The 26,193-nt window shown below is 43.5% G+C and overlaps 1 protein-coding gene across 1 annotated transcript in view; it reads right to left on the bottom strand.

Moving 5' to 3' along the window:
• BTBD16 (BTB domain containing 16) overlaps positions 1-26,193 on the bottom strand; it is an 887,756-nt gene that overhangs the window by 713,603 nt on the left and 147,960 nt on the right. The gene's annotated exons all lie outside the window — the stretch shown is intronic.

The raw sequence follows: 26,193 nt of genomic DNA, 5'->3' as shown, positions 1-26,193 counted from the left end.
TACGCACTTCAAAAAAGAAACTAGGATATCATTACTTATTAGTGAAATAATGCAGAGGGCTGTCCTGAGTAATTGTCGTTGCCACTCATTTTCTTCATTGCACCCCTCACAAAGTTCTCACATAATGGGAGATAAGGAGGCAAAAGCATAAGGAGGACTAGACTCCAGTCCCCAATTTTTGTGAGCCAGTTGAGAGACTTGGTGCTGTGTCCCCTGAAGTCATATCTGTTAGATGTTAGGTAGCAGTCTAGATTTGGGTCCGCATGTTTACTGTGAGTGTTTAGCTTGTTTCTAAGTCCCACCGTTCCTGGCAAGTAAACAACATAGGAATGCACTCAAGATTGCACAATCTGGTGATCCAAAGGCCAACATTAAACCTAAGTCTTTGGGCCCCGCAGTTTCCAACTTGCCCATTAGATCAAAGCTAAGGTGGTTCTGACACCACTGCTTATGGAATGCTGTCACCGGGAAAATCCTATTCAGCTGGGGTCAAGCATCTTTTTGTGAATCTGGAACTAAATGTAAATTCTCTTAGTTCCAGCGCTAAAACCTATGCAACAAGCTGTATTATAGGGGATGAGTGTGGTCTGCCCACCTCTTGTGTCTCTACAAGCAAAGGAAAGGAAAAGAAAATCTGGGGAGGAAAAGAAGTTGGGAAAACTGAAGCAGGAGGAAAAAAAAGAAGAGGAAAAAGTGAAAAAAGAAAACTAGTTAAAACGGAGTAAAAGAACAGATGAGATGAAAAGAGGAAGAAAGGCTGGACAAGAGGAAAGGATTAGTAGATGTAACAGGGACAAAAGCTGAGCAAAAAATTAAACGAGTTACAAAGGGCAGACGGAAAAAGAAGGGGAGAAGGGAAAATGAAGAGGATGGTGAATGTAAAAAGGGAGATGAAGAGCCGCTAGTACTATTCAACCAATGGTAAAGGTTTGCTAAAGGTCACAAACTGCGAATTTGGGCCGCCTTTTGTTTTGAGGGGGAGGGTGTATGCCTATTTTTGGATCCAATCTTACCCTTAACCTATTGCTAGACCCTGGTCAATGTCACTGCTCTACCATGAAACACAGGCATAATGCAGACAAGAAAGATAAGTTCAATACATTCGAATTCTCTGTTAATATTTCAATAAATGCATTTTTATGATTACATTAAACACTTGGCAAGTGTTAAAAGAGACTGCAAATAAGACAGAAAAACAATTATGCAAAGCATTCAAATCAACTATTCCTTTAAGCATTAAATTACACTGTTTGTCTCAAGCCTGCCTGGATCTATGGTAGGTAAGAATTTGCATACGTGGTTGTTATATTGATAAGACGCTCTGATTGCTTCTGAATTCATTGTTGATAGGTAGATTGAGCCGCATCTACTTTCAGTACATTCAATAAAACATAGATCACAGAGCCTCAAGCACACAAGGAATGCACAGTGAAAGCGCAAAAACATTGTCTCCAGGTAAGACACGGAGCAGTAAAAGGGCCACTGACAAGCCGCGTTTAACAGTAGCAGGAACAAAAGCAAAGAGAGAAATGACCCGGTTACTTATCGCTAATCTCCATTACTCTGAATTCAGGTCCTCCTCGTCCCATCTCATACCGAATGAGAAACACTGTTCTCCACATGCAGTTTTAGTTTACCTTTATAAGTTAAACAATACAAAAACTACTACATATATGACTTCCTGACCTTTCCCATCCTGTCTGAGATCTACATTGAGGAAGAAACTATGATCTGCTTCGTGTAAGTATCAAGCAAATACAAACACAACCAGTATTTTCTGGTTGCTTCCAAAACCCCGGGAGGCCAATCTAGAACTGGGAAGATGAAGGGCTGAACTCGGTGTAATGAAAGTTATTGATAACTAACAGGGTTATTACCTCCTTGTCCGTCTTCCTCGTGCGCATTATTACTTAATGAGACCACAACAAAGTATTGATTTTATAGGTATTGACACCCAGTGATTTAATGATACATTTTTTAATGTTAGGTAATACAGAATCAAGAACCTGTTCACCAAAATATACCAATACCCGATCCTCCACCTGGAAATGGTAATGAGTCCAAAATATATCTGGGGTAGCCAATGTGGCAGCTTACCACATATCTCTCATAGTAGCTCCTTTAAACAGTGCACAGGAAGTAGATATGTCCCGGGTAAATCTTCCTTACGTAGATCCTGGCAAAGGTTTATATCTTCCTTTACATCACCAAAATAATAGTTTCTTTGAGCCACTTGCTCAAAGTTGAAGAAGGAGCACACAAATCCTGTCCTACTAACCCAAAAGTCACAAACAACCCCACTTTCCTAAAAGGAGGCATCCTCTCCAAGAAAATTGACAAATCTCAGGCATATAGGATGTGTAAGATGGCTAGTTCTGGAAATGTGGGCCAAGGAAAGAAATCACTGGAAGAAGAGGATCCTGTGCGATGTGGATAGTTGAAGATCTTTCAATCAGTAGGGGGTGGATCACTTGTCCTGCCAACCTGGATTCCTCAGGTGTTCGGTACGTCCCTTGGTAAAAAACCCTCATGCACTCGAGATGGAGTCGTAAATAGCGGTATATCTTGATTCTCCGCTATGGTACTCGAGTGTCTGCATAATCACAGGGTTATTGTGTATGCAGCCTCCACCAGGAGGTAGTCATCCAAGGTTATGTGCAGTAGTGTCCAGTGATTAGTGGAAGTGGTGACATTTAAAATAACTCGGACAGCCAGAAAGTGAATTTATTGTTCCGGATTCGAGTTAATAGTGGTGAAAATATTCTTGGTATGCGTTCAGAGGGTTTCTAGGGTTCTCTACGCTACCTATTTTCGTGGTCTAAAAGGTCGACATGTTTCAGCCCTTGTTTGTCAAAATGATCATTGGGCTTTCTTCAGGACCGGGGTGTAAATGGTGATAGTTGAAGATACCTTGGATAAAATGGAGAGTCTCTGTGTCACTATTATCTTTCCTGTAAAACAAAATGAAGAAACAAATAAAAATAAAGTCGAGCACAAAGTGATGCGTCTCGTTCACATATCCTTCTGCCTGAACAAATAGTGCTTTAGAATAACACCTTGAAAGACAAAAAGGTTCAATCTGCACGCTTTAAAGATTCTAATGGAGGAAATTGCGGAGATCTAAAAAGAGTAGTAGGTCCCAAGAACAGAGTAGGAAATAAAAGACAGGTGTATTAAGGAAGAAATGTCTTTACATTAAACCCAGTAAGATATCCAAGAATTGACTCCTGCACCCCTAAATGCTGCGACTGCAGTCCACTGACTGCACAAAGATACAGCCAGTTCCAATAAAAAATCCATCTCTCAAAAAGTTTACAATTACCACGGAATTACAAAAGATTTACACGAAAAAGATCTCCAGTGTCTAGCGCACACCTTCAAAATGATCCAAACCCTGGACTACTTAATATAAGCAGGTTTCTACATCAGAACAATTTTGTCCTCAAGCTCTATACCCCTAAGTGTAAACAACTCAATGTTTATGTGTGGAGGACTGGAGGTTTGAACAGAGACAGATTGATAGGCCAAATCCAATGCAGACTGACCACCTGATGAAGGAAAGGAGACCAAGAACGTTGGGGCCAGCTGGTAGCACCTATACTTAGTCCAACTCTCCTGAACCTTTTACAGTACTCTCATAATGAGGGAAATTGGTGAGAACACATAAAGTAGTCCCTTAGGCCATTGCAATGTATCTACCGCCCAAGCTTCCGGATATGAAATTAGACTGCAACATTGTGGGAGAAAAGCGTTTTCCTTGGTGTCAAAGAAGTCCAACCAAGGAGACCTACATCCAGTGGATGGAGAGATAGGGAGGTCGAAGATGGGAAGAAATGACTCAGCTGGTCTGCTCACTCATTCTCCATTCCCAGAAGATATCCTGCACCAAGGCTAAAGAGCTGTTTTTCACCTAAAGACAAATCTTGTCTATCAGGACATCAAAAGATTCTAAACTGGTTCCTCTTGATGATTCAGGTATGTTTTGACCAACTGAGTGTTAGCCCAAATAAAAACTGATTTTTAACTGTGTACCGTGGTGAAGGAGAACCAACTGGAATGGTGTCAATTTCTATCAATAAGATTTAATCAATTGGTCTTGTGGATCTCATCTGCCCTGGGTTACATCATCTTTGCATATTGCTCCCCATCCCGTGGTTCTGGCATCTATAATAATTTCCCTGGGATTAGAAAGAAGGAAGAGAGAACCCTAGTCCAATGACTCTGGATGAAATTATCAATGGAAGTCTAGTCAAATTCAGATCAAATTGAATCGTGACTGAAATTTTGAAGATGCCAGCAGCCAATTATGAAGAAGATGGTGACCCAAAGAATAAAAGTGCACCCAAAACTAGGGTACGATTGCTAAACTGGCCTATGAATCTGGCCAAATGGTCTTCCTGATGATTTTGTAGTTTCATCTACTTATGCGCTGGCGGAAATACCTCCCTAGAGATGTTCTGAATGAAACCCTTTTCAACTGGCAAGACTGCTACTCTTCTGGACATTTAAAAAAAGAAGATACAATGACCCAGTCAACTCAAATTCATTCAGAGGCAATTTTACTCACCACGGATCCCAGAAATTTCGTCAAGCATCATGGGGCTGAAGCAAGAACATAAAGGAAGAAATTGAAACTGGTAGTGCTTGTTTTGCATGCAATACCTGAGAAACGTCCGAGAACTCTTGTGATTTGGAACATGTAAATAGGCATCTCTGAGGTCAATTGATGTTAGAAGGCCTCAACCTTTAAGAATTGGTAAGATGATCTGCAATGTCAACATTTTTAATCTTTGATAGGGAATGTATTTGTTCACTTCCTTCAGATCTAACACAGGTCAGAAATCCCAGACAGTTTCTGAACTAGGAAAATGATAGATCTTAGATTGGTACTGGGATGACTGCTCTTTTGGTTAGCAGATTTTTTAACACCGTCCAGAAGTGCTCTCCGATGCACTGGATCCAGAAGTAATGTGGCTCAGCAACAAATTCTTGTGGAGGACTGATGTAATCCACCAAATAACCTTTTCCGAACTACATCTTCTAGACACTCTTCCAAAATGTTCAATCGTCAAAAAAAGGAAAACAATTTTAGATATCTTTCCACCTGATCCATCACTTGGCTGCAAAGATAGTCCCTCCTTGGTTGGCTGCAGAGCATTGGTTGGTGGCGCTGGCTGGAACAGAGACTTATCTACCACAAGGGGCTTCGGCTGGGACCTTATCTCAAAAGAGCTGCCCCCCTCTTGAAGTCAGATAGCTCTCTTCTTTCCAAATCTTATTCTTCCAGGAGCCAACCAGACTGGAGCAAGAAGCTTTCAATCGTTAGCAGAACCTATCACCATCTCTTCCAGGTGATGCCCAAACAGTTTCTATCTAGAGAAAGGGCAATGCATTAACACTGTTTTTTGAAATACAACTAGCTTCTATGGCCTCACCAATAGATGTGTCCTAGCTGCTAAGCTCCCTACTCCCTTCCCCCGCCCCAAGGCTGCTGCTGCTCCCAGCACATCAAAAAGAATGTCAGAAAAGAAAATTACTTGCTGTTCCATCATTGATAATGTCTCTGAAAAACCCGCACTCTGCTGCATCTGATCAGGCAATATTGGACAGCCCTTGAATAGTAATCTAATTAGAATAAGTTCTGTTGCAAGTTAAAAATTTGAAGATTTGAATACTTTCTTTACAGATTTTTAAATTTTTTATCAGCCACATCTGATGGGGTGGCTTCTTCTGAGATGATCATTCCCTGAGATACGAGCCCTGCAGTCAGTGAGTCCACCTTCACTATTGACAGGAACTAGTCTGCAAAATTATGCAGTAGATAATGTTTCACTAAACCTGCGAAAAGTTTGTCTTCAGCACTTTCCTAAAAGCATTATGTAAAGCAAGATTTTATTGCAAGGTCAGAGGCCACCATTATGCATTATACCTGAAAGGTGTATTACCAAACCAAAGCCACTCTTCCTAATTAACAACTCATACTCAAAAAAGAACTTAAGCAACCCCAAACGGTTGATTGAAATAATATAAACTAGAAGTAGTTGGGGACGCCCATACGAGCAGTACTTGCCTCTCTGGGGACCATAAGACCCGGCTTCCATTGTGGCTTCCTGCAGCCGCCGGAGCCAACATATGCATGCTCCTGGAGGTGCCTGAAAATCACAGAAGGGAGCCTGCAGCGCTGGACTCCCATACAAGCAGTACTTGCCTCTCTGGGGACCACAAGACCCGGCCTCCATTGCGGCTTCCTGCCGCCACCACATCTGACATTTGCACGCACCAGGAGGCACCCGAAAAGCCAGCAAGGGCTCCCGCAGTGCGGGACGCCCATACCAGCAGTACTTGCCTCTCTGGGGACCACAAGAACAGGCCTCCATTACAGCTTCTTGCCGCCACCGCAGCCCACATTCGCATGCGGTAGGAGGCACCCGAAAAGCACAGAAGGGCTCCTGCAGAGCAGGACGCACGCAGGCGTGCCTAGGCGAAGCCTGGGTCAAGGGTGGGCATTTCCACGCCCGTTTGAGCCCAGAGGAGGATGGGCTGGACCAACCCTCTAACAACTGCTCACTAGGAGGTACGCCATTTAGCCCTTATTTGCTACTGTTATTCTATATTGTGGTTGGGTCCTCATTTTAAGCTTGTTCGGATCGTTTGGCCACTTGCTGGTTAAAGTGATTGGGATCTCGGGACTTGGGGACTTTGGGGCAAGACTAGGGACACTATATGACGGCCCCACTGATACCATCGTTGATTTTGTTCCTTGCTCCTTGGTTCCTCTACGTGTTCTGCATTAGTGTATTAGTGCTACATAATAGTACCCCGTATAAATTGAAATTTCAACCATGGGGAAGAGGAAGGCAATCGAGGGGTCCACTGTTGCCGCAAAAACCAGGAAAACAAAAAGACTAGCCAAATCTGCTGAAGGGAACTGTGTGATTGACAGAATTGGCAATTTAATTGTGGAATGTGAGGAACTGTTACATTTGGATGCACGAGTACCACAAAAGACCGTAAGTACTCCAGTAAGCACCCCAGTAGGCACTTCTACTTTCCAGCCACGCATACCCGGTATGTTCGGAAAGGCAGCCGCACAACCTATGGATATGGCTGCTACCCAGGGGAGGCCCCTTCGCCTGGATGCCCGAACTATTTCTGTCACATGCAACAACTGACATTGTCCATTGTAGCAATCGCTTTTTACCACTGTCTAATCTGGGTGATGATGTTACTGTCCCTGATCCCTCTCTTAATTTCCCTGTGGAGACTATGTTATCAAGACCGCCAGCACATACAAGTAGGGAGTGCACTGACTTGATCTATGAATTGAGAACTGAAGTGGGAGAGCTAAAAAGTGCCATACTTAGACTGACTTCTATATTAATTAAGCTTAAATGGTCAAACGATAACGACAAATCAACTATTCAGTATAGCCAGTTCACCCAGACCATTCAGACTATTCAGAATAAACTTCCAAAAGTATAGCAGCTTAATTACTCACTGGGGCCTTACAGCCTACCAGCGGCAGTTAGTAGGAACAATGGACCTCAATGCCTCCAACCACTCTTCTAGCACCCTCAGTACCCCAAGCGAAGTATTAGAGCTAACTCTCATCATCAATGGAAAATAATATTTCGCCCAACCCTAGTTTATTTAATTCTCAGCAGCTGCAGCAATCGAGTCCTACAAGGAATTTGAACCCCAATTATGATACAATTAATAGAGAGCCAAATTATATCCCCGCCTCTTGTCCTAGAAAAAGTCCCAATAACCTAAAAAACGAAGTTGTTATGATCAAGGTAGAAAAGGGCCCAATAACCTAAAAAATGAAGTTGTTATGATCAAGGTACCAAAACGACAGTCTTACATCAAGTATGAATCTGAAGATTCCTGATTAATAAAGTTATCCATTGAATTAGGCACACCAAAGGCTGTCGCTCGGTTATCTGAGACAACATTGTCTGCGCTCAAAGGAGCTCTCTTAAGAGCTCAGTCTTTGATGAGATAGATCTTACACTAAAAGACGCTAGGATGGTAGATGACCTAGTGGCCCTAGATATCATGACGAATCCCCCAAGCAACTCATACATTAGGTTTAAGTATTGTAGGCCTGGAGCGGATGCACGACAGTGCCTTAAATCAAGGCACAGAGATGTTTTAATGCATGGGCAAAGTGGGCTGAGGCCCAGGGCTCCAGCCTTTCAGGGGGGCCCCTGACAGAGTCAGCTCCGTTTACCAGAGTTTTGACTTGAATATTTCTTAAACAGATTGTTTTAAATACTGTTTCGATTTAATGTATTTTTTATGTACCTGATGTGTGAGAGTCTGGTACAACCATTTTGATTTTGCAGCGAAATGTTGTGTTTATGTTTCATGCAATAAACATAAAAAAAGTTTCTTTTAGATTAAAACAAGGCCTAACATATAAGAAATGGGAGGGCATCACAGAGAATATTTGCAGAAATATTGGTGAGCTGCTGCTGTGTTACAATATTGAAAACACACATAACTGTCCCTGAATATCAGATGTAAACACATTTAGGGCCTTATTTATGAGAAGTGATGTATTGCTGTGTGAAAACAGGGATAGGTCACTTCTTAGTGAGCAATCCTTGCAACATGATGGATGCGTCATATTTACTGTATGATGCATCATGTCGCAAGGAGTTACAGATACGTCAGTATTTCTGATGTATCTGTAGGCGCAAAAGTCATGCATTGCTGGGTTGTGTCTGAAAATAGACGCAACTCCAGTAATGTGTCCTTTCACATGGGTCCTTTCACATGGGGCAAGCCCCATGTGAAACAAGGGAGGGAGGTGTAAGATATTGACGCAATGGTGTCCTAGAAGTGGCGCACTGAGTTCTGATAGATTTCAATGCGCCACTTCTATGAGGGTTTTGCTGGGGAACACCCAACCTGCATACATTAAAACTGTCATAGGTATAATGTGCTGGAGGGGTTTACAAAGTGACACATCTGCCTTGATACGTCACTTTGTAAATAGGGGGCAACATGGCACATTTTTTACGCTACCAGTGCGTCACAAATAGTGACACACTGGCGGCATAAAAGTGTAGCAAGGCCTCATAAATAAGGCCCTTAGAATTTGGACGAGTGTTCCTTTGCACTGTCAGGGACCTAATGAAATGAAATAGTGTATTTAATAAAGCGCACAGCTACTCATACTGAGTGTCTTTCTGCATGACAGCAGGAGGAAATTGTGCGTCAAAGACCAATCAGGTATTAAAAAGCCAGGTTTTTAAGTTCTTCCTGAAAGAGAGTAGGTCTGTGGTTAGTCTCAGAGACTCAAGGAGTCTATTCCACAATTTTACACCTAGAAGGCCAAGGGATCTTCCTCCAGTGCGGGCACAGCATGTTTTAGGCACGATGGCCAGGTTGGCATTGGAAGATCTTAGGGGGCTAGATGTTGTGTAGTAATTAACACGCTTATTTAGGTAGCCAGCTCTTAAGCCTTGGAAAGAAGATATTCATTGCTTTGAATTCGATCTGTTCTTTTATGCCGAGCCAGTGTAGAGAGTTAAGAATAGGGTTCATACCAGATCTGGGTTTCGGTCTCAGGATGACTGGCCGCCGCATTTTGTACCACTTGTAGGCGCTATATAAGGGATTTGGGAAGACCAAGGTACAAGCTGTTGACAGTCAAGCTTTGATAACAACAGAGCCTGCACCACGATCTTTCTACTATCAAGTAGTAACAGTGGCAGGAATTCTTTTTGCACCCGGAGTATGCCAAAGCAAGCGCCAGTTAGATTTTGGTTTTGAAAGTGCATGGAGAGTGTCTTGTCTATGACAATTCCTAAGTTTTTTACTTTCTCCTTTTCCGCGAGCTGGGGCGACAGGTGTTTCTGGATTACCAAAGAAAACAAATTCAGTTTTGTCAGGATTGCACTTCAGCTGATTGATCTTAAGTCAGCTAAAAACCTTTGTGAGGCAAGACCTAATCATTGCCCCGTCAAAGTTGGGTCCTTTTTTTTCACATGTAAAAATCAGCTGAGTTTCATCAGCATAGGAAACTATTTTGTCGCCCTCTTCCTCTACCAAAAATGCAAGGGGGAATAGATACATACATATTAAAAAGGATAGGACTGAGAATAGAGACGTGAGGACATGTAAATTCATGGCCGGAACCGGGGATGGGAAAGGAGGGAGCCAGATATCTGGAGATCTATTTGCTAAGAAAGATGACATCCATGTTAATGCGGTCCCCCCCAGGCCGATGTTAGCAAGTCTCTCCAGGAGCTTCTCATGTGGGACCATATTGAAGGCCTCCGACAGATTGAGCAGTATCAAAACGCCTTGCCTCCCTGGTCCAGCTTACCCTTGTGAAATGTAATCACTCTCAGCAGAGTGGAGTCCGTACTGTAGTTAGCCCGAAAACCTGATTGGGACTCATGAAGGAGCTTCCCATCTTCAACATGTTTTTGGAGTGCCTTGTTTACATGCGTCTCTAATACTTTGGAAAGGGCCAGAAGAAGGGAGATTGGCAGGGTCCGTCGGTTTAGCGTTAGCCTTTTTTTATCAGTGGAAGAATCTTAGCATGCTTCCATAATTTTGGCATGTTGCCCGAGAAGAGGGAAACATTAAAGAGCTGGTTTACCGTTGGGTTTATGGTGGGTGCTAATAGGTTCAGGATATTCGCTGGACATGGGTCGGTAGGAGAGCCACACTTAATGCTTTGGAGAAGGGTCAGTGACTCTTCAAGCTGAAACTCAGTGAAAGCTAGTAACGATGGAGGATGCAAGAGGTGAAATTTGCTATTAGAACTAAGGTAGAAGGTCAGTTTTTCCTCTGAGATGTTAGTGGAGGCTTGTTGGACCACGGAGATCTTTTTGTGGAAGAATTTAACTATTTGCTTAGACCATTCTTTCTTGCATGGCCCTTCCTATGGGCAGGTTTTCGGGTGGTAAAGGTTTAACTATGCTAAAGATTTTTATTTTTTTATTTATTTTTCCTTTATTCCGTTTTCTTTAATGGAAACATTCGAATGGGGGGGGGGGTGAACAAATCATATAAAAGGGAAAAGGGGTAATGAGGAAAAAGGAAATCAAAGTAGACCAGATATGGAGCATAGATAGCGGATCGCATCAATGTACAATGATGTCACATTGAGAAAATTTTTTTTGGGTAATATCGTATGAAACACCATTTCACAGCAAGGTCATATCCCTCTTAGTCAATCAGGACAGAAAATGCCAACCAGTTCCCCCCCTGTAGGCGTTGCGTTTAGACTAGGCTAAAGTTGCTCTACTCAGCTTGATTTTCCAGATATGTATTATATAAACTCCCCAAAATTTTGGGGTGACTTCTGGGATGGAGTAGCTCTCTGTATGATTCTGTTTGCGTGTTGCAAAATAACAAGTCTTTGGCCCATTGGGTTAGTGATGGGGGAGAGCGCGGGCCCAGTGTATTGCCACCACCCTTTTAGCTATTAATAATAACTATGCTAAAGATTTCCTCACTCTTATTTTGGGCATTTTCTATCTTGGCATGAAATAAGTTTTTCTTGGCTGCCTTCACGAGAATGTAATGAGCTTTTAAGGTGTTTTTATACACCTTCCTGCCCTCAGGTCGACAGGATTTACGCCATTTCTGTTCCATTTTTCTACAATTTCTTTTGCTAGATCTGAGGGAATCGTTAAACCATGGAGCTGGTGGGGCCAACCTCTTTGAGGAGCAGGAAACAACCAGTACCGCTGCACCAATGCTGTTTTGGAGCCGTGAATCTATTGAGAAGGTGTCCGAGTTGGGGCAGCCAGACAGCTCCTGTGAGGAACGACCGAGGGCGTCTGCTAATATCGGGATGGATATTTTATGGAACGTTCTGTAACTAGGGACCCTCTTCACTGCGTTAGCCCAAGGGCTGTGGCAGACTTGGGAATGACGAATTTTAATAGGAGGTGGTCAGACCAGGTAATGGGAAGAGGTAGGCTTACTGATATAACAAAGTTGTAAAAGATTTGGTCTAGGGTATGGCCCTTCTAATGGGTGGCCGAAGAAGTAGATGGAAACATGTTGCAGGCCTGCAGCGCCTCCAACAGGGAAATTGTTTAAGGGTCATTTCCATTGTCCATATGTAAATTGATATCTCCCAGAATAAGGCAGTTGTTGTATTTGAAGGCCAGGGAGGTGGAGGCTGTATTAAGGGAAGTATTAACATTTCCAATTTCACCGGCTATGCTAAGATGGTGGGATAAGGTACAGCGGAAGCCTAAGGACTCTGCATCCTCGATGTTTTCCATCGAGATGGGAGAGCAGTCTAGCTTTTTAATGTAAATTAAGGCAACACAGCACGCTTCCCACTTAGACGGTCCCTCCTAAGGATTTTATAACCCATAGGGATGGCTGAGGTGATAGTAGGTTTGGAGGCTTCAGACAGCCAGGTCTCAGTGAGAAATAAAAGATCAGGCTGTGCATCTAAAAGTAGGTCATAAATGTGTGATTCATGTTTTTGCACAGAGAAGGGTGGCCTTTAAGTCCTCTGTTTTCTTACTGTGTTTACACTTATTGTTGCGTAGGATGATCTTGGGTACGAGTTTCCTGGGCTGGAGGAGAGACCATTTGCACTTATTGCCTCAAAAGTCTACCTCCAAGCTCGGATCAGCCGCTGTACACCGACATTATTGTAGCCGCCTAGCTAAGCAGTTTTTTCCTATTGCAACATAGTGGAAGAAACTCACCAGAGGGGAACTGGTCAGCATGGCCGGCGCCGGAAGCCACCGGGACGCTGACAGGCACAGACCGGCTTGCCTTTGGCACGCCAGCGGCATGCCTGCTGCGCGTTCATTTGTATCGGGAATATATAGGCTAATGAGTATGATGCAAACTGGATCGCTTACACAGCTGAGGAAGCGGAAACTGCGTGGGCGGAAGAGAGGAGCCTGATAGTAGCCCCAGCCCTCCGCACAATCAGTGTATCAGCTGCGGCGGACCAGGACTGGAGGAAAAGCGAGATGCAAATCAGAGCAGCTAAGGAGGTGTAGGCAAGCTGAATAAAGTAAAATGCAAGTGCGCGTAGGTAGGTGAAATTGTAATGCAGACACACATATACAATTTAAAAAGTATTAAAAACCTAGTAGCAGGGCAGGAAACACTAAATCCTACCGCTGTCAGCTAGGCGCGTCCGTTAATATCGGGACTATATAGGCTAATGCCTATGATGCAAACTGGTAGCTGACGAAGCGGAAACGGCATGGGAAACAGGGGCCCAAATTGGATCATAAATTCAAAGCTGGTCTGACTAGAGGCCCCCAAAATATGTTTGGCCCTGGGCCCCCAAAATCCTTAAGATGTCCCTGTCAAGGCAGGAGTCTGCTTCCGAGCTTCAAGAGGTAGATTGACTCAGGAGCATTACCAGCTACTCCTGCCATACCACAGTAGCGTTCTGGCCAAATAACAGCAGTATACCTATACAAAGCCAGATAAGATTACCCAAATACAATCTTTTAGTAGTAGTACAAGGGGTGAGTTTATCTTTGCACCCCTTTCCAGACTATTTAGCTCATGAAAGTGATCCAATTTCTAAACCCCTGGGAGATAGTTATCCTGCTGAACTGTCCACTAGTAATTTGCACCTGGCTGTAAATACGGATGCACTATTTAACAACACCACTAGTATAGCTAAGACCATGCTCCCGTTAAAACTATATCCAACTACTCGATTGTCCAATTCGGCTAGTGACAATGCTCCGCTATGTAGTGTAGATACTTTTGGATGCCCACCCATACCTAAAAATGAGGTAAGAAATAGATTAACTTTAATATCTTGGAACCAGGCGAGGATTCATTCTAAACTCCAAGACCTCGAATGGTATTCTTACATATGCAAAAACGACATTTGTATTTTTCAAGAGACCTGGGCTGTGGATAGGGTGCACATAAATGGCTATACTACATAAAATGTGGAAGCTAATCCACCTAAAACAATGGGCAGCGCCAGCGGTGGGCGGGTAATCCTTGTAAAGAACACATTAGCCTGTGAGTACAAGCAACTATCAATAAAATCCCATGATATCCTGCTGGATCCAGCTTGCCTTCCCGACAGGCCTAAATGTGACTTTGTATAATGTTTATGCTAGGTCAGAACTATATAGCAGCGAATCTCCTGTACTTTTGGTGCTAGATGACTTGGTAGGAGCCCATCAAACTAATTCCAAAATCATAGTCGCCGGGGACTTTAACACTTCCTTCGAAATCTCTTTTTTATTAAGCACCTTACTTGAGGAAGAGAATGAGGCATGGGGTATTCCTAATTTGGTAGCTGGTGAACAATGCCATCGTACAAAGTCAGTCTCCCTGCAGGTTGCTTCTTTAACCACAGGAAAGAGCTTGAGGGCATGCTACGGGAGAACTGCATCTGACTTAAGTAGGCAGGCCACTTTCAAACGGGGTGCCAGTACCAGAGTTATCGATTATATTTTAGTCAATATAAAAATCTGGTTTCTGGTGGAGGATATGACTATTGATAAGAGGTCTGACAGCGATCATAACCCTCTGTTGTTAAAAATGATGGGTACTGCCTTGGACAGGAACCCGCCAAGCTGTACTTCCGGAATAGAAGAGCCCCCGTAACCAACAATCGTATAGGAGTTACCTGGCCCAAAGTCGTAGCAGACCAGGGCTTATACACTAGAATCTATGAGCTATTTACACATTTTTTGACTGGCTTATGCAGTAGGTTGGACTGTGCACATTCCTTCGAATTAATTCCCATAACATCAGCGCGCAGAGAATATTTTGAAGCTCTCCAAACTGTTTTCACAAAAAATAGCTCTGGTAGAAGGCATGTTGGTCCAGGGGAAAGTAAATGGTTTAACAGCAAATGTAAGCTAGCTAAGGGGGCACTGCAACTAGCAGTGAAGGCGCATAGCAGAGTCGAGGTAGCTCTGGCCTGTAATAGATACAAAGCTGCACTAACCAAATCTAAGCACGATTTAGCAGGTAAAAACTGGCAAGACTTGGTACTAGCTGCAAAATGTAATGATAGCCGCTTGTTTTGGCATGTTATCACAAAGGGTAGCTCGGAGAATGTTCCCGCTCTCATTTATCATATCCAGCCGGTAGTATGGGTGGAACATTTTTCAATACCAGAGTTGAGGACTCCGGCTGCTTAGTCACTCCTAGAGCTGATCAGAATATTATTAATACTGTCCCTGTTGCGACTACGACTGACACTGCATTGGTTTTCAATTTAGATGACACTCTGTCAGCAAATAATAGATAAAAGGCAGATAAAGCCCCCGGCCCTGACCTGACACTGATGGACCAACATGTTTTGTGAATACTAAAAGCCCACTACACAACATTTCAAGTATCAACTGGAAGCTTTCCTATGTGCTTTTACTAACAGTAAGTGTCTCTCTTTGACTTTATTATTATCTCGTATTTGGGCCTGAAGGGTGACTTGAATCGCCATATTGAATTCCCTCTGCGCGTGTGCCAGGAACACTGAGAGACCTCAAGCGATGGCATTGAAATCATGCCGAAGACCGTCTTACCTGTTCCTGGAAACTGATCGTCTGACCACACAAGAGGAAGAAATATGAACTAAATAAAGACTTTGTATATAAATTTGTAACAAATATTGCTGGATGGAATAAAATCAAAGGGAAAATAAATTATGGGCGGGAACATTGATCAACTTTATTGATTGGAAATGAGCTCATACTGGTATGGTGTGATGACCTCACCTCGCCTTTCTGACGAATCAAATGAAGGGAATACACAAATTTGCAACACTGGAGGGTGGTATATTGCCCTGGAAATAGTATAACTAAGGTAGGTTCAGCTAGTTACATTGTCCGACTTGTCACAGACCTGTCAATGACCCTACGTATGCTGAAGGAGAATCGAGAGTAGAGGGCTGGTCGAGCACTCTGTCAGAAGAATTGGGATTTCACTGAGGGAGGAGAATTGATTAACCGAGCGGGGTCTGAGTATAGCTGCAGAGAGGGGTGTGACGCTGGTGTTGCACTTAGCTGAGGATACCTGTCCTGTTGTCACCTGATTAGTCGGGAGCCTTTTCCTGGCCCAGCCTGTGGCCAGGGTTGGTCCTTGCATCATACTAGGTAAATATAATCTGTGTGTTGTGTCCTCGTACCGTTTCCCTCTTTCACCCTTCCCAAGTACCAATGTCTAAAAATATAACTCTAAAGTCTTGCAGAATTATTGCTTTAATAATTATTTTCTTACTTGAAAAGTCTTTAAATTCACTGTTGTGGCTGTTGACTCAGAATATTGCATAGATAAAGTTTTTTTAAACTTTCCAGAGTCTGTGGTTATTTGTGAAGGTAAATGTTATTATCTACCTATTATGCTAACTCCTTTTGATCCTTAGGACTTGGAACACAGGTGACAAGGATTTGGTAAGTCATGGTGTACAGGTATAAGTCCTAAAAGTGAGTACAATTCTTATTGGCAGGAAGTTAAGCAGGATTACCGGTTCAAGGTGTGAATGTTTATGGGCCCAGGTGAGTATGGTAAACTGAGCTGGTAATCCCGCGCCATCAATACCAGGTGATTTGTATAAATCAGAACCCATGATATGGGCCCCGTACATAAATCTTTTGTCTAATTGTATATCAGCTGGTGGGGATATCCTGGCAACTTGGAGGGGGCCAAGATAATCACTACCTATAAAAAGGGTGATGCCTCCATCCCCTCCAACTATAGACCCATCAGCCTGATTGACAATTTGCAAAAGATTTTTGTCAGACAAGTAAAAGAAAACAGATACTTTATGTAACACTGTAACACTAGCAGCCCGCCCGGCTTTGCCCGGGGCAGAAGGGGGCTGGGGGCAGCATTTTAAGCCTCTGTGCACCCCCCCCCTGACATTGCCCAGTCCGCATCCCTCCCGCCTCCTGCCCCGACATTGGCCATACCGCCTCGCGCCTCCCGCCTTGAGCCTTGTGCCTTGAGCCTCCCGCCCGCCGCCCCGACATTGGGCATAGCGCCTACCGCCTCCCGCAGACCGCCTTGCGCCTCGCGCCTTGAGCCTCCCGCCCCGGCTTTGTAACCCCCCCAGGTCCCGACTTACCTCATCCACCGCTCCTCCCTACGCTGGAGTGTTTACCTCTCCACTGCTTGACCGCTTGTCAGCTACCTCATCCGCTGCTCCTCCCCGCGCTGCCACTGCTCCTCCGCTTCTCGCCGCTCCGCAGCTCCTCCCGGCGCTCATATTCTCCCCTCTTCCTGTTGCTGGTGAACTCCGCTCCTCCCCTCACGCAGACGCTCCTCCCGGCGCTCATGTCCTCGCTCTTCCTGTTGCTCGTGAACGACGCTACTCCCCTCACGCATACGTCGCGGCCGGCGCTACTTGCAAGGGACTACTTTATTTTTATTTCTAAATATTTTAAACAACGTTTATTTTTTTTTTATGTAGCCTATGTCCTTCTGCTTGCCCTGAGGTTTTCTAAGATGTCTTGGGTGTTCAGATTGGTGGTGTAGTTTTCGAGTTTACCTGGCTCAAAGATGCAAGTTCTCTCTTTATAATAGTAGTTTAGATTTGTCGATCTGAGAGCAGCTTTTGATTTAGTGCCACGTGATTTTCTATGGAAAACAATGCTTGACTTAGGTGCTCCAATAGATCTAGTAACATTGAGAGCCAAATTACACAATTATATTATTCCCAGGTCAGGTGTGGGAAAAATGGTGAATTAACTGAGAGGATACCGATACAGCAAGGGGTGCGCCAGGGGTGTCTCCTTGCCCACACATTATTTTCTCTGTTGATTAACGATGTGGTGAGCAGATTGATGGACTACAGGAATTATTCCCCCACCATGAACAGTGTGAAATTCCAAATCCTGCTCTTTGCAGACGATTCCTTACTCATATCCACAACACCCATGACCCTGTAAATTTTAGTCTTCTGCAGGGACAGGAGTTTGGAACTAAACACTGCTAAAACAAAATATATAGTGTTTAGGAAAGTGCGGTGGGGACTACGTGAGATCAGGATTGTACGCGAACCTCTTGAATGGGTAAAGCACTTTAATTACCTTGGTATAAGACTGAGTGAATCACTTAGTTGGGAAAAACAGTTAGACAAGAGTTACCTTGTCGTATGTCATAGGTCTAAAGCAATATTGAGATTCCATAAACAGTCATACACTCAATTTCTAATCCCAGCACTGGAAGTATATCATGCCAAAGCCCAAAGTGGAGCACTGTATGGAGAAGAGATATGGGCCATACTAATATAAACAAATTAACGATTTGTGAAAACATCTTTGCCAGATCACTTATTTCGGCACCCATCACCACCCCATTGATTCCCCTATTTTGTGACCTAGGGATCAAAAGAATAGGTGACATGGCTGCTTTGAAACCCTTAACCTATTGGCTGCAATTGTGGACAACCTCTCAGCTCACTGATTATCGTAACTCTATGAGGGAGGGACAAATGATCAGTGGTGCTAAAAAACTACAGTGGTTTAAACATATCGCAGATTGGTGCAAATTGATGAAAATGTTGGATTTATGGGAACCCCCAGATAAGGCAACAAGAGGTGATCTAATGAGACTAAAAGCCAGGTATTGGGCAGGGGGGGTGTGGAGGGGGGGGGGAGCATTATGCTATTAACCCAGCTAATGGGCAGCTAACATCAAAGTTTTTAAATGTATGCGATTTAAACCCTTTTTGGATCAAATCTCGCCCCCCCCCACCCCCCTTGCTAAACGTTCATATGTCAGATTTAGCTATGACATCCTGCTCCTAAAGTTCACCGAAAAGGAGGCTGTTGGTTTATTAATAGATTCATGTCTGGCCTCCACTAAAGCAAAAGAGGCTGAAGAACATGAACTTTTCTTTTGCCCTAAATACCAACAGATACGCAGGAGGTGGATAAGACCAATTTGCCTAAACCTAGATTCTATATGCAATACCAGATTGCATATAGAATCTTAAAAACTGACGTATTGGGTCCATAGTCTTTGCCGTTAGCCGCTTTTTATTTGCCTTCTAGATAACTCAACAGAAGCTTTTACCTTATGCCGTAATGCGAAAATAAACGCTCCCGATTGTGATATGTTGGCCAACGGAATAATTGTATTGTGTATTGCACTTGAGTTCTTTTTTTTATGTGTTCGAGCTGGAAGGTTGCTACACTGAAGCTTGTCTTTTATGCATTTTAATGTGGGCTTATATCTTGACCACTTTTTTATTGTATATTTTAATTAAAGAATCGGAAATGTATTTTTATTCTCTTAGATTGTAAATTGATGATTGTTTATTCTTTGTATAATTTGATGGTATGAAACAAATAATCAAATTAAGTTATTTGATGATGAGTAGTTATGTGCGAGGAAGCAGCATAACTGCTTGTACAATCATTTGCTGGATAGTATCCAGCATGATCTAACCTCTGAAACATGCTAGGATGCCAAAAATATCCTCTGCCATCTCACTATGGTGTCTCTTCTGCAAAGATTTGTAGTGCTCAATTCTCTCACACAAAAAACCTTGGTTGCTGGCAACACTTTCTGCTCTACAGCGTTGCCAGACAACCAAATATGACACCGCGTGGCGGCCTCGCAAGACCTTCTTGGTGAAGACTGACTCCACAGCAGCTTGTGCTGGATCTGTAGGAGACTATAAAATATAACCACCTTAAAGTAAGTGCTTGGCTAGTATTTACCTGGGACTCCAACCACTAAAGCAGGTTGTTTAGGGACTGTGCGGTCACACTTATCCAGCCTACTAAGCAAGTCTATACATTGATGTTTAAGTGGTTTAACAGCACTCGATACAGTCAAGCCTACAAATATTGCCCACAGAGGCGTAACAGTGATATTTTAAAAAATGTATAAATCTTACCTGCTTGTGATAGGTAACCTATTGTTATGCAGAAAACAGAAACAGGAAGTGAATCATAGTTCCTTCCTCATTATAGGTTTCGGACAGGAATGGGAAGGAGGCCAAATGTATAGTTTCTGTTTTATTTAATGTTGATAGGTAAACTACGTCTTCATGTGCAGAATGAGGCCTTTCATTCAGTAAGGACTAAGATGAGGAAGACAGACACCGCTGCCTTAGCAACCGCCAGTCACGCTGCTCAGCCGTGAAGAATGTCCGCGTAAATGCATGAAGAACGAATGTTATAGACCACACAGACATTTCAAGACATCAGTTAATTTTAGGACTATTGAATAGTCTGAAATATGATTGCACGTCCCAGATGTGATGGGCTGTTGTGGAATGAGGTCTATAATCACTGCCAACCCATGCTGAATTATGAAAGGCTGTGTCTGTGGTAAGGTCTACAGGTGTTGGTCTCTAGAGGAGACCGTAAGTGGCACTTTCTCCTAAAAGGCAGTTGTACATTTAATAGGATTACAGGAAATCCACTGCATGGTTGCAACTGCTGTATTATGATTCCATCAATCTTTGATACACGTAAACTGGGTTTCAATATGTTGAACCTTGAAAATTAAACTTTGAAGCTGCTTTTTAAACCTAGTATATGATTTTAGGCATGAGCAAGGCAGCTGTGTCTATTACCAACTAGCACTAATGAAAAACAACAACCACCCCAGGGGACTTTAGGATGGACTGGTTCTCTGATGATCAGTTTACTTTCAATTTAATTGAAACTGGAGAGAGAGAGAGGAGAGAGAGAGAGAGAGAGAGAGAGAGGAGATGAGAGGAGAGGAGAGAGAGAGAGAGAGAGAGAGAGAGAAAGAGAGAGAGAAAGAGAGAGAGAGAGGTAGGTAGGTAGCGGAAGGATACGATGCATCCAGTCAAAACCTAGAAAGACAGAATTGGGCGGGATAAACATAAAAATAGGGGTGAAACTAATCAATAAGGCGAACTCCCTATAGCCACACGAACGCCGTAAAAAGTGGCGATCCTGTGACGATAGGGGCTAGTAAATATGCCCCTATTTGTTCTTGCAATCTATTTCATGGATGGAGTAGTTCAGTGCTTTTGCATATTAATCAAGATTTGATGATAGTATATATTTCATGTTCCTTGAGAAGGATCCTCCATGATGCTATGTGCAATTCCCATGACCTCACTTACAGCACCCTATCTAATATACTTATATGTTCAAAACAAATATCGTAACAGACTGCAACCAAACTAATATCAAGACATGAGCAAGAGTCCAGTGAGAACTCATGACTACTGCTTAAGGTCAAAAAGGTGCATATTTTCCGTCAAGCAGAAGAAGCACAGAAGAAAACAGTAACATTTTCTGAAATTATTAGAATTATATGAGGCAGAGAAGTTGCTTGTGCTTTAATGCAGTTTTTAGGTCTCGCCTACGCAGCGCGCATGCGCTGCTTAGGAGGAGATCTTTAGCCATCGGTCCCCTTTTTTACCCACAACCGTGCACGTGTTCCATTGCCTTCAATAGCAACGCGTGCAAGTGTGGAGATTCACTTGTGGGACTGAGCGCCACCATATGGTAGCAATTATCGCTCGCGCGGGCCCCCCTCCCTCCCCCTACTGCAGCGCGAGGTGCGCGCGCGCCCCTCCCCCTGCTGCCGTGCAAGCTTTGTGCTTTGGAATGTACCAACATCGAACTAGTGGGGGGAGTATTTATTTATTATACAGTGTAGGAACACATGCGGGAACGTGCATTCGAATTTCTAAAAACATACTTTTTAATAAAAAATATTCAGTGGCGATAGTGAGTTTGCAATCTTGCGGAACTGCAAGCTAGTTTTTCTGGTGATGGCAGGGGTAAACTATGTAGTTCCACCCGCGATGTGGTTTCATCCTGCTGAATGTTCTGCTTCCCTTGGGTTGGGTGTCGCTCTGCGTCATCCCAGAGTTGTTTGTACTCCGGTTTCCTATAGGAGGCGTACTGGTTTTAATGCTGGCTACCTCTGCTTGCCTAAACTTGGACCCCTCGACAATTTCTCTGGCCCCCGACAGCATGACTAATTTCTCTCGCCCTCTACGGGTGACTCGGCGAGCCAGGCCAGTCCAGCTGGCCCGCTGCTGATAAGATGTACCTTTTCATTTGTTTTGTTTTGTGATTGCCTTTTCTGGCACCTACAATGCCTGGCCCTGCCTGCACACCTCCACTCCTCCTGCCATGACTGACAGATCTATTTTTCTACAGGCCGCTCCGGTCCCCCGCTCGCACCTCCCTCCCTCCCCCCGGCTCCCTTGCCAAGGGAATAATAACACCAAAAGATTCACACCCCCAATGGGGGGGTCTAGATGTCGTTAAAGGCGGTCTCTGCCTAAAGCTTAGCAGGGGTGTGTATGTTTCTCTGCTTGTCCCCCAGTTCTTACAGCTGCCATTTTATGTCAGACTCTGACAGAAGGGGGCCACAGGGGACCAGGTTGTGTATTTTGTGTATGTGTGTCTGTGTGTGCGTACAGAGAAAATCCGCAGCCACAATAAAATACATCTGCCCAGTCCGCCTCCCCCTCTCTCCAGATAAAAGCCTGTCAGCCTTATTTTCCAATTCTGAGGCAGTTTGATTAATGGTGAAAAGCCACCGCGAGATGGACTTCTGGGTTTTACAAGTGCTATCAGATGGCCTAGGGTTATACGAAATACACTCATACAAAAAATAGACACAATGAGGAAAGGTTGGGCAAAGATAGGGGGTGAGAACCCACAAGAGGGAGGGAGCTGTGTGTATTTAGATCATACGAGGCTCAAAACTAAATTAAACAGGAGGCCAGGGGCTCTGTCAGAGGCTTCAGTATAAATGTAGTGCATTGACTCATAGCAGGGAAAGCTGCCTTTGCCTTGTTAATGTTGATGCCCAAGCCGAAAAAGAGGCAGAAGAGGTTCTTATTGACAAGACTTCATGGTGAGTGGGTTTTTATCAGCTGCCAACTTCTCAGTTTGCTTTTAGGAGACATTTCCATTCTTCATGTTTACTTATGTGTGACATTTGCATGTTTTATGTGGTCCTATGTGTGGTGCTCATGAAGGTGTTAAACTCTGTTATTGTTCATTTTAAACATCTCTCCGATATTGCAAAATAATTGTCTTATGAGTTGTAATAATTCAAACCTGCAACAATATTGCACATACCATACACAATTTGAGGACCCTCTTATCCTATACTCACATTTTGAGCAGCTGTCAGGGAAACACGGAGGATTTGGTAAATAGTAGCCAACATATCCCACCCAATAAGCACACTCAGCATTTGCAGTACTGCGCATTCTGGATCACTGTTTTATCTACATACCAAGGAGATCTTATCGTCAACTCGCAACATCTGTATTATCCCATACATTATTATCGACCTAGATACATCTTCCAAAAACAAGAACATACTGAATGACCTCTTGCATAGTTGCTAAGTTTCCAGATTACTTATGCAACATTTCCAAGAATTAGTGCGTTTATGAGTGACATTGTAGTGTCACTTGTGACACTTCGAAGGACTCTTTCTCACAAGTGAAACAAATGAATAATGTGTATTTAAAGAGATAAATAGCAGACATTACCACTTTTTGAGCAGTGGGAAACCATACAGAAGACCTAGAAACTGCTGTAAAAACACTAAAATGGAGGGTCGCTAACTGATTTTGCCTTTCTGAAGTGATTTCTAGAAAGGGCCTAGACACATTGAGTGCTGCCTGATCACTTTTTGGGAGAACTGATCAGACCCTTATTCTGCAGTGGGAATGGTATGCTAGACAAACCACTAAGTGGTTACTCAGAAAATGTACATCACTCAGTCATCGTTAGGGTTAAGATGACACCAATATTTCACCCGTGTTTCACCAGGTATTTTTAAGCCAATGCAGGTAAAAATGGTGAAAACCCTTCTGAACTCACATTTTTTCCTTGTAATATAAACCCTCAGCTCAAAATAGATCAACAGTGTTTTTGAGTTGTCTAACATTTTCATAAATGAGTTTTAAAGCAAACCATCTTGACAGAAGCACTGAGTTTAAAAAACCCAAATAATACAGAATGACTCAGTATATTATTAAGACTTTAAACTGTTTCAAATACCTGTTATTTTTCTTTGCAAAAAGTAGCAGTCACTGATAACCAGACAATCCTCAGGCAGGCCCTAACCACATAGAGCTGTGCTAATGATAATGTATATATGACCACCAGTTCAGCATCGATCAGCACCACCTCAGCATCACCAGATCATCACCTCCTCACCAGCACACCAACGTCTCAGCACCACCTCAGCATCTCCTGAGCATCACCCCTGCACCAGCACAATACTACCTCAGCAAACACCTCAGTCTGCCATCTGAATCTGGTGATTCTCCCCTAGTGTCCGTCCGCTGCTCATGTTGTAATCAGGTACTATTTCCCAACTTCTACCCTCCTTATGTTTATTTCCCCCAATTAACAAACAAAAGCTGTACCAAACAAGCATTAGTACAGGCAGGAAAAAGTTGCCAGCATTGCAAGGACAAAAAAAAATAGAAGGCTTTTTTTATGTTCATTATTTTTTAATAGGATTGTTCAGTTGTACATAATGTCTTCTTGGTTATATATAAGGTAACAACAATCATTGATATAGCCAATAGGTCTCGCTTTTGGGACCGTATAAGTGTTTAGCCATGCAACAGTTGATGTTGTTGCACCAAGGATAACTAAATACTTATAAGGTCCCAAAAGCGAGACCTATTGGCTATGCAAATGCTTGTTTTATTGTGCTGTGGTCTCTGCGTTTTTTTATTGTGCTGTGGTCTCTGCAAGGGTGTGCAAGGGACCAGCTGTTCTACTGCATCCTAAAAAACTTCAAAATATAAAAGTGCTGTAAGAAGTGGAAAAGTTTTAGAATTCCTCTGCGGCCAGGAGCATCGCCCCACTGCTCACAGAGCAGGAACAAGGACAAATTAAATGATAATAACATAGCTAATATTCATTTTTTTCCCATAACTATGGGGCTGGGTTAGGGTGGGGTGAGGCATGGTGTCAGAGCCTGGGAGGAGTGATTTGCACACTCTAAGTACGCATGACGGTTTAGCTGGCCAGTCCCTGTCTGAGCGCTGAATCACGGGCTCAGGCGTATCTCAACGCTGCATTGCAGAGTTGTGAGTGGCTTAGGGGAGCCTGTGTGCTTCCTCGTTCCAGGTTGAAGCAACTATGGAAGAGAGATTGTGGCCGGCGGCTGTGAGAAGGTAAGTATTTTTATTTTTTGTATTTTGTCCCCCCGCCCCACCCTGCCAGCCCCCACTGCCTCAGCCTACAGGCTGCAAAGGCTGAAGACGAAAACAAACCGTCTGATCAGCCAAGTGAAGCATTCAGAACAGGCTGGAAATATTAGTGAAACTTGTAATATCTGGTTGCTGTAATCTACCTGTGCCTTACAGGGACCAGAATTATGCAATGCAGTCCATTTCCAAACCATCCAAGCCTTCTAGTTCTGTGATGACAAAGTAAAATTCTGATCATATTAATCCTTTTTTTTGTTTAAATAGTATTTTATTGGCATTTCTCAAAAAGACAAAAACAATCCACACAGGCATTGACAGGAATAAATGACTTCGACAAGGTACAGATAATTATGTACAGATTTACAAATTCAATTTTCAGTAGGAAATACATGCTATATTTTATCTAGGTGTACGTCTCACTCGGAGGTGAATTTAGGAGCTTCCTCATGCAGAAGGTACAGTACAGCACTTCTTTGTTTGGGGTTCCCACCAAGTAGCACTCTGAATGTAGTACCATCCTTAGTCTGGGGCGGGTGGGGGGGGGGGGCAGATGTGTCCGTCTCTAGGCTAGTGTCCGTTTCAGCCTCTCTCAGGTCGTCCTGTTTCTGTGGTCGTTCTAAGAAACAAGACCAGAAGTTTTGAGGGCGATTGCGGGGGGGGGGGGGGTAACAGGTCACTGTATAGTTCTGCTTGGGTGTAGCAATATGTAATCTCTCTTGACCACTGCGACAGGGTGAGGGCCGGGCCCCGCATCCACCGTATTGCCACACACCGTTTAGCTAGTAAGAATGCCATGTCAACTAGTCTTCTGTGTGCCGGTCGTATGGGTCTGGAGTAACCCAATATTGCCAGCAAAGGGTCCGGGTCAGTGTCAGCTGTGTAGTGTCATTAACCTCTCTGTACACCTCCTGCCAAAATGTCTGTATCTCAGGGCAGGACCATGCCACGTGTAGAAAGGCTGCTGTCACCGTCCGGCATCTCTCACAATTAGCGTTTTTGCGAAGTTTGTATCTATGTAGTGTAGTGTAGTAGGACCTGTTTAAGTATTAAAAGTGTATCAA

The sequence above is a fragment of the Lissotriton vulgaris genome, chromosome 5, assembly GCF_964263255.1.
Source record: "Lissotriton vulgaris chromosome 5, aLisVul1.2, whole genome shotgun sequence".
In the NCBI taxonomy this organism is placed as follows: Eukaryota; Metazoa; Chordata; class Amphibia; order Caudata; family Salamandridae; genus Lissotriton; species Lissotriton vulgaris.
This window is presented reverse-complemented; position numbering and strand designations above follow the sequence as displayed.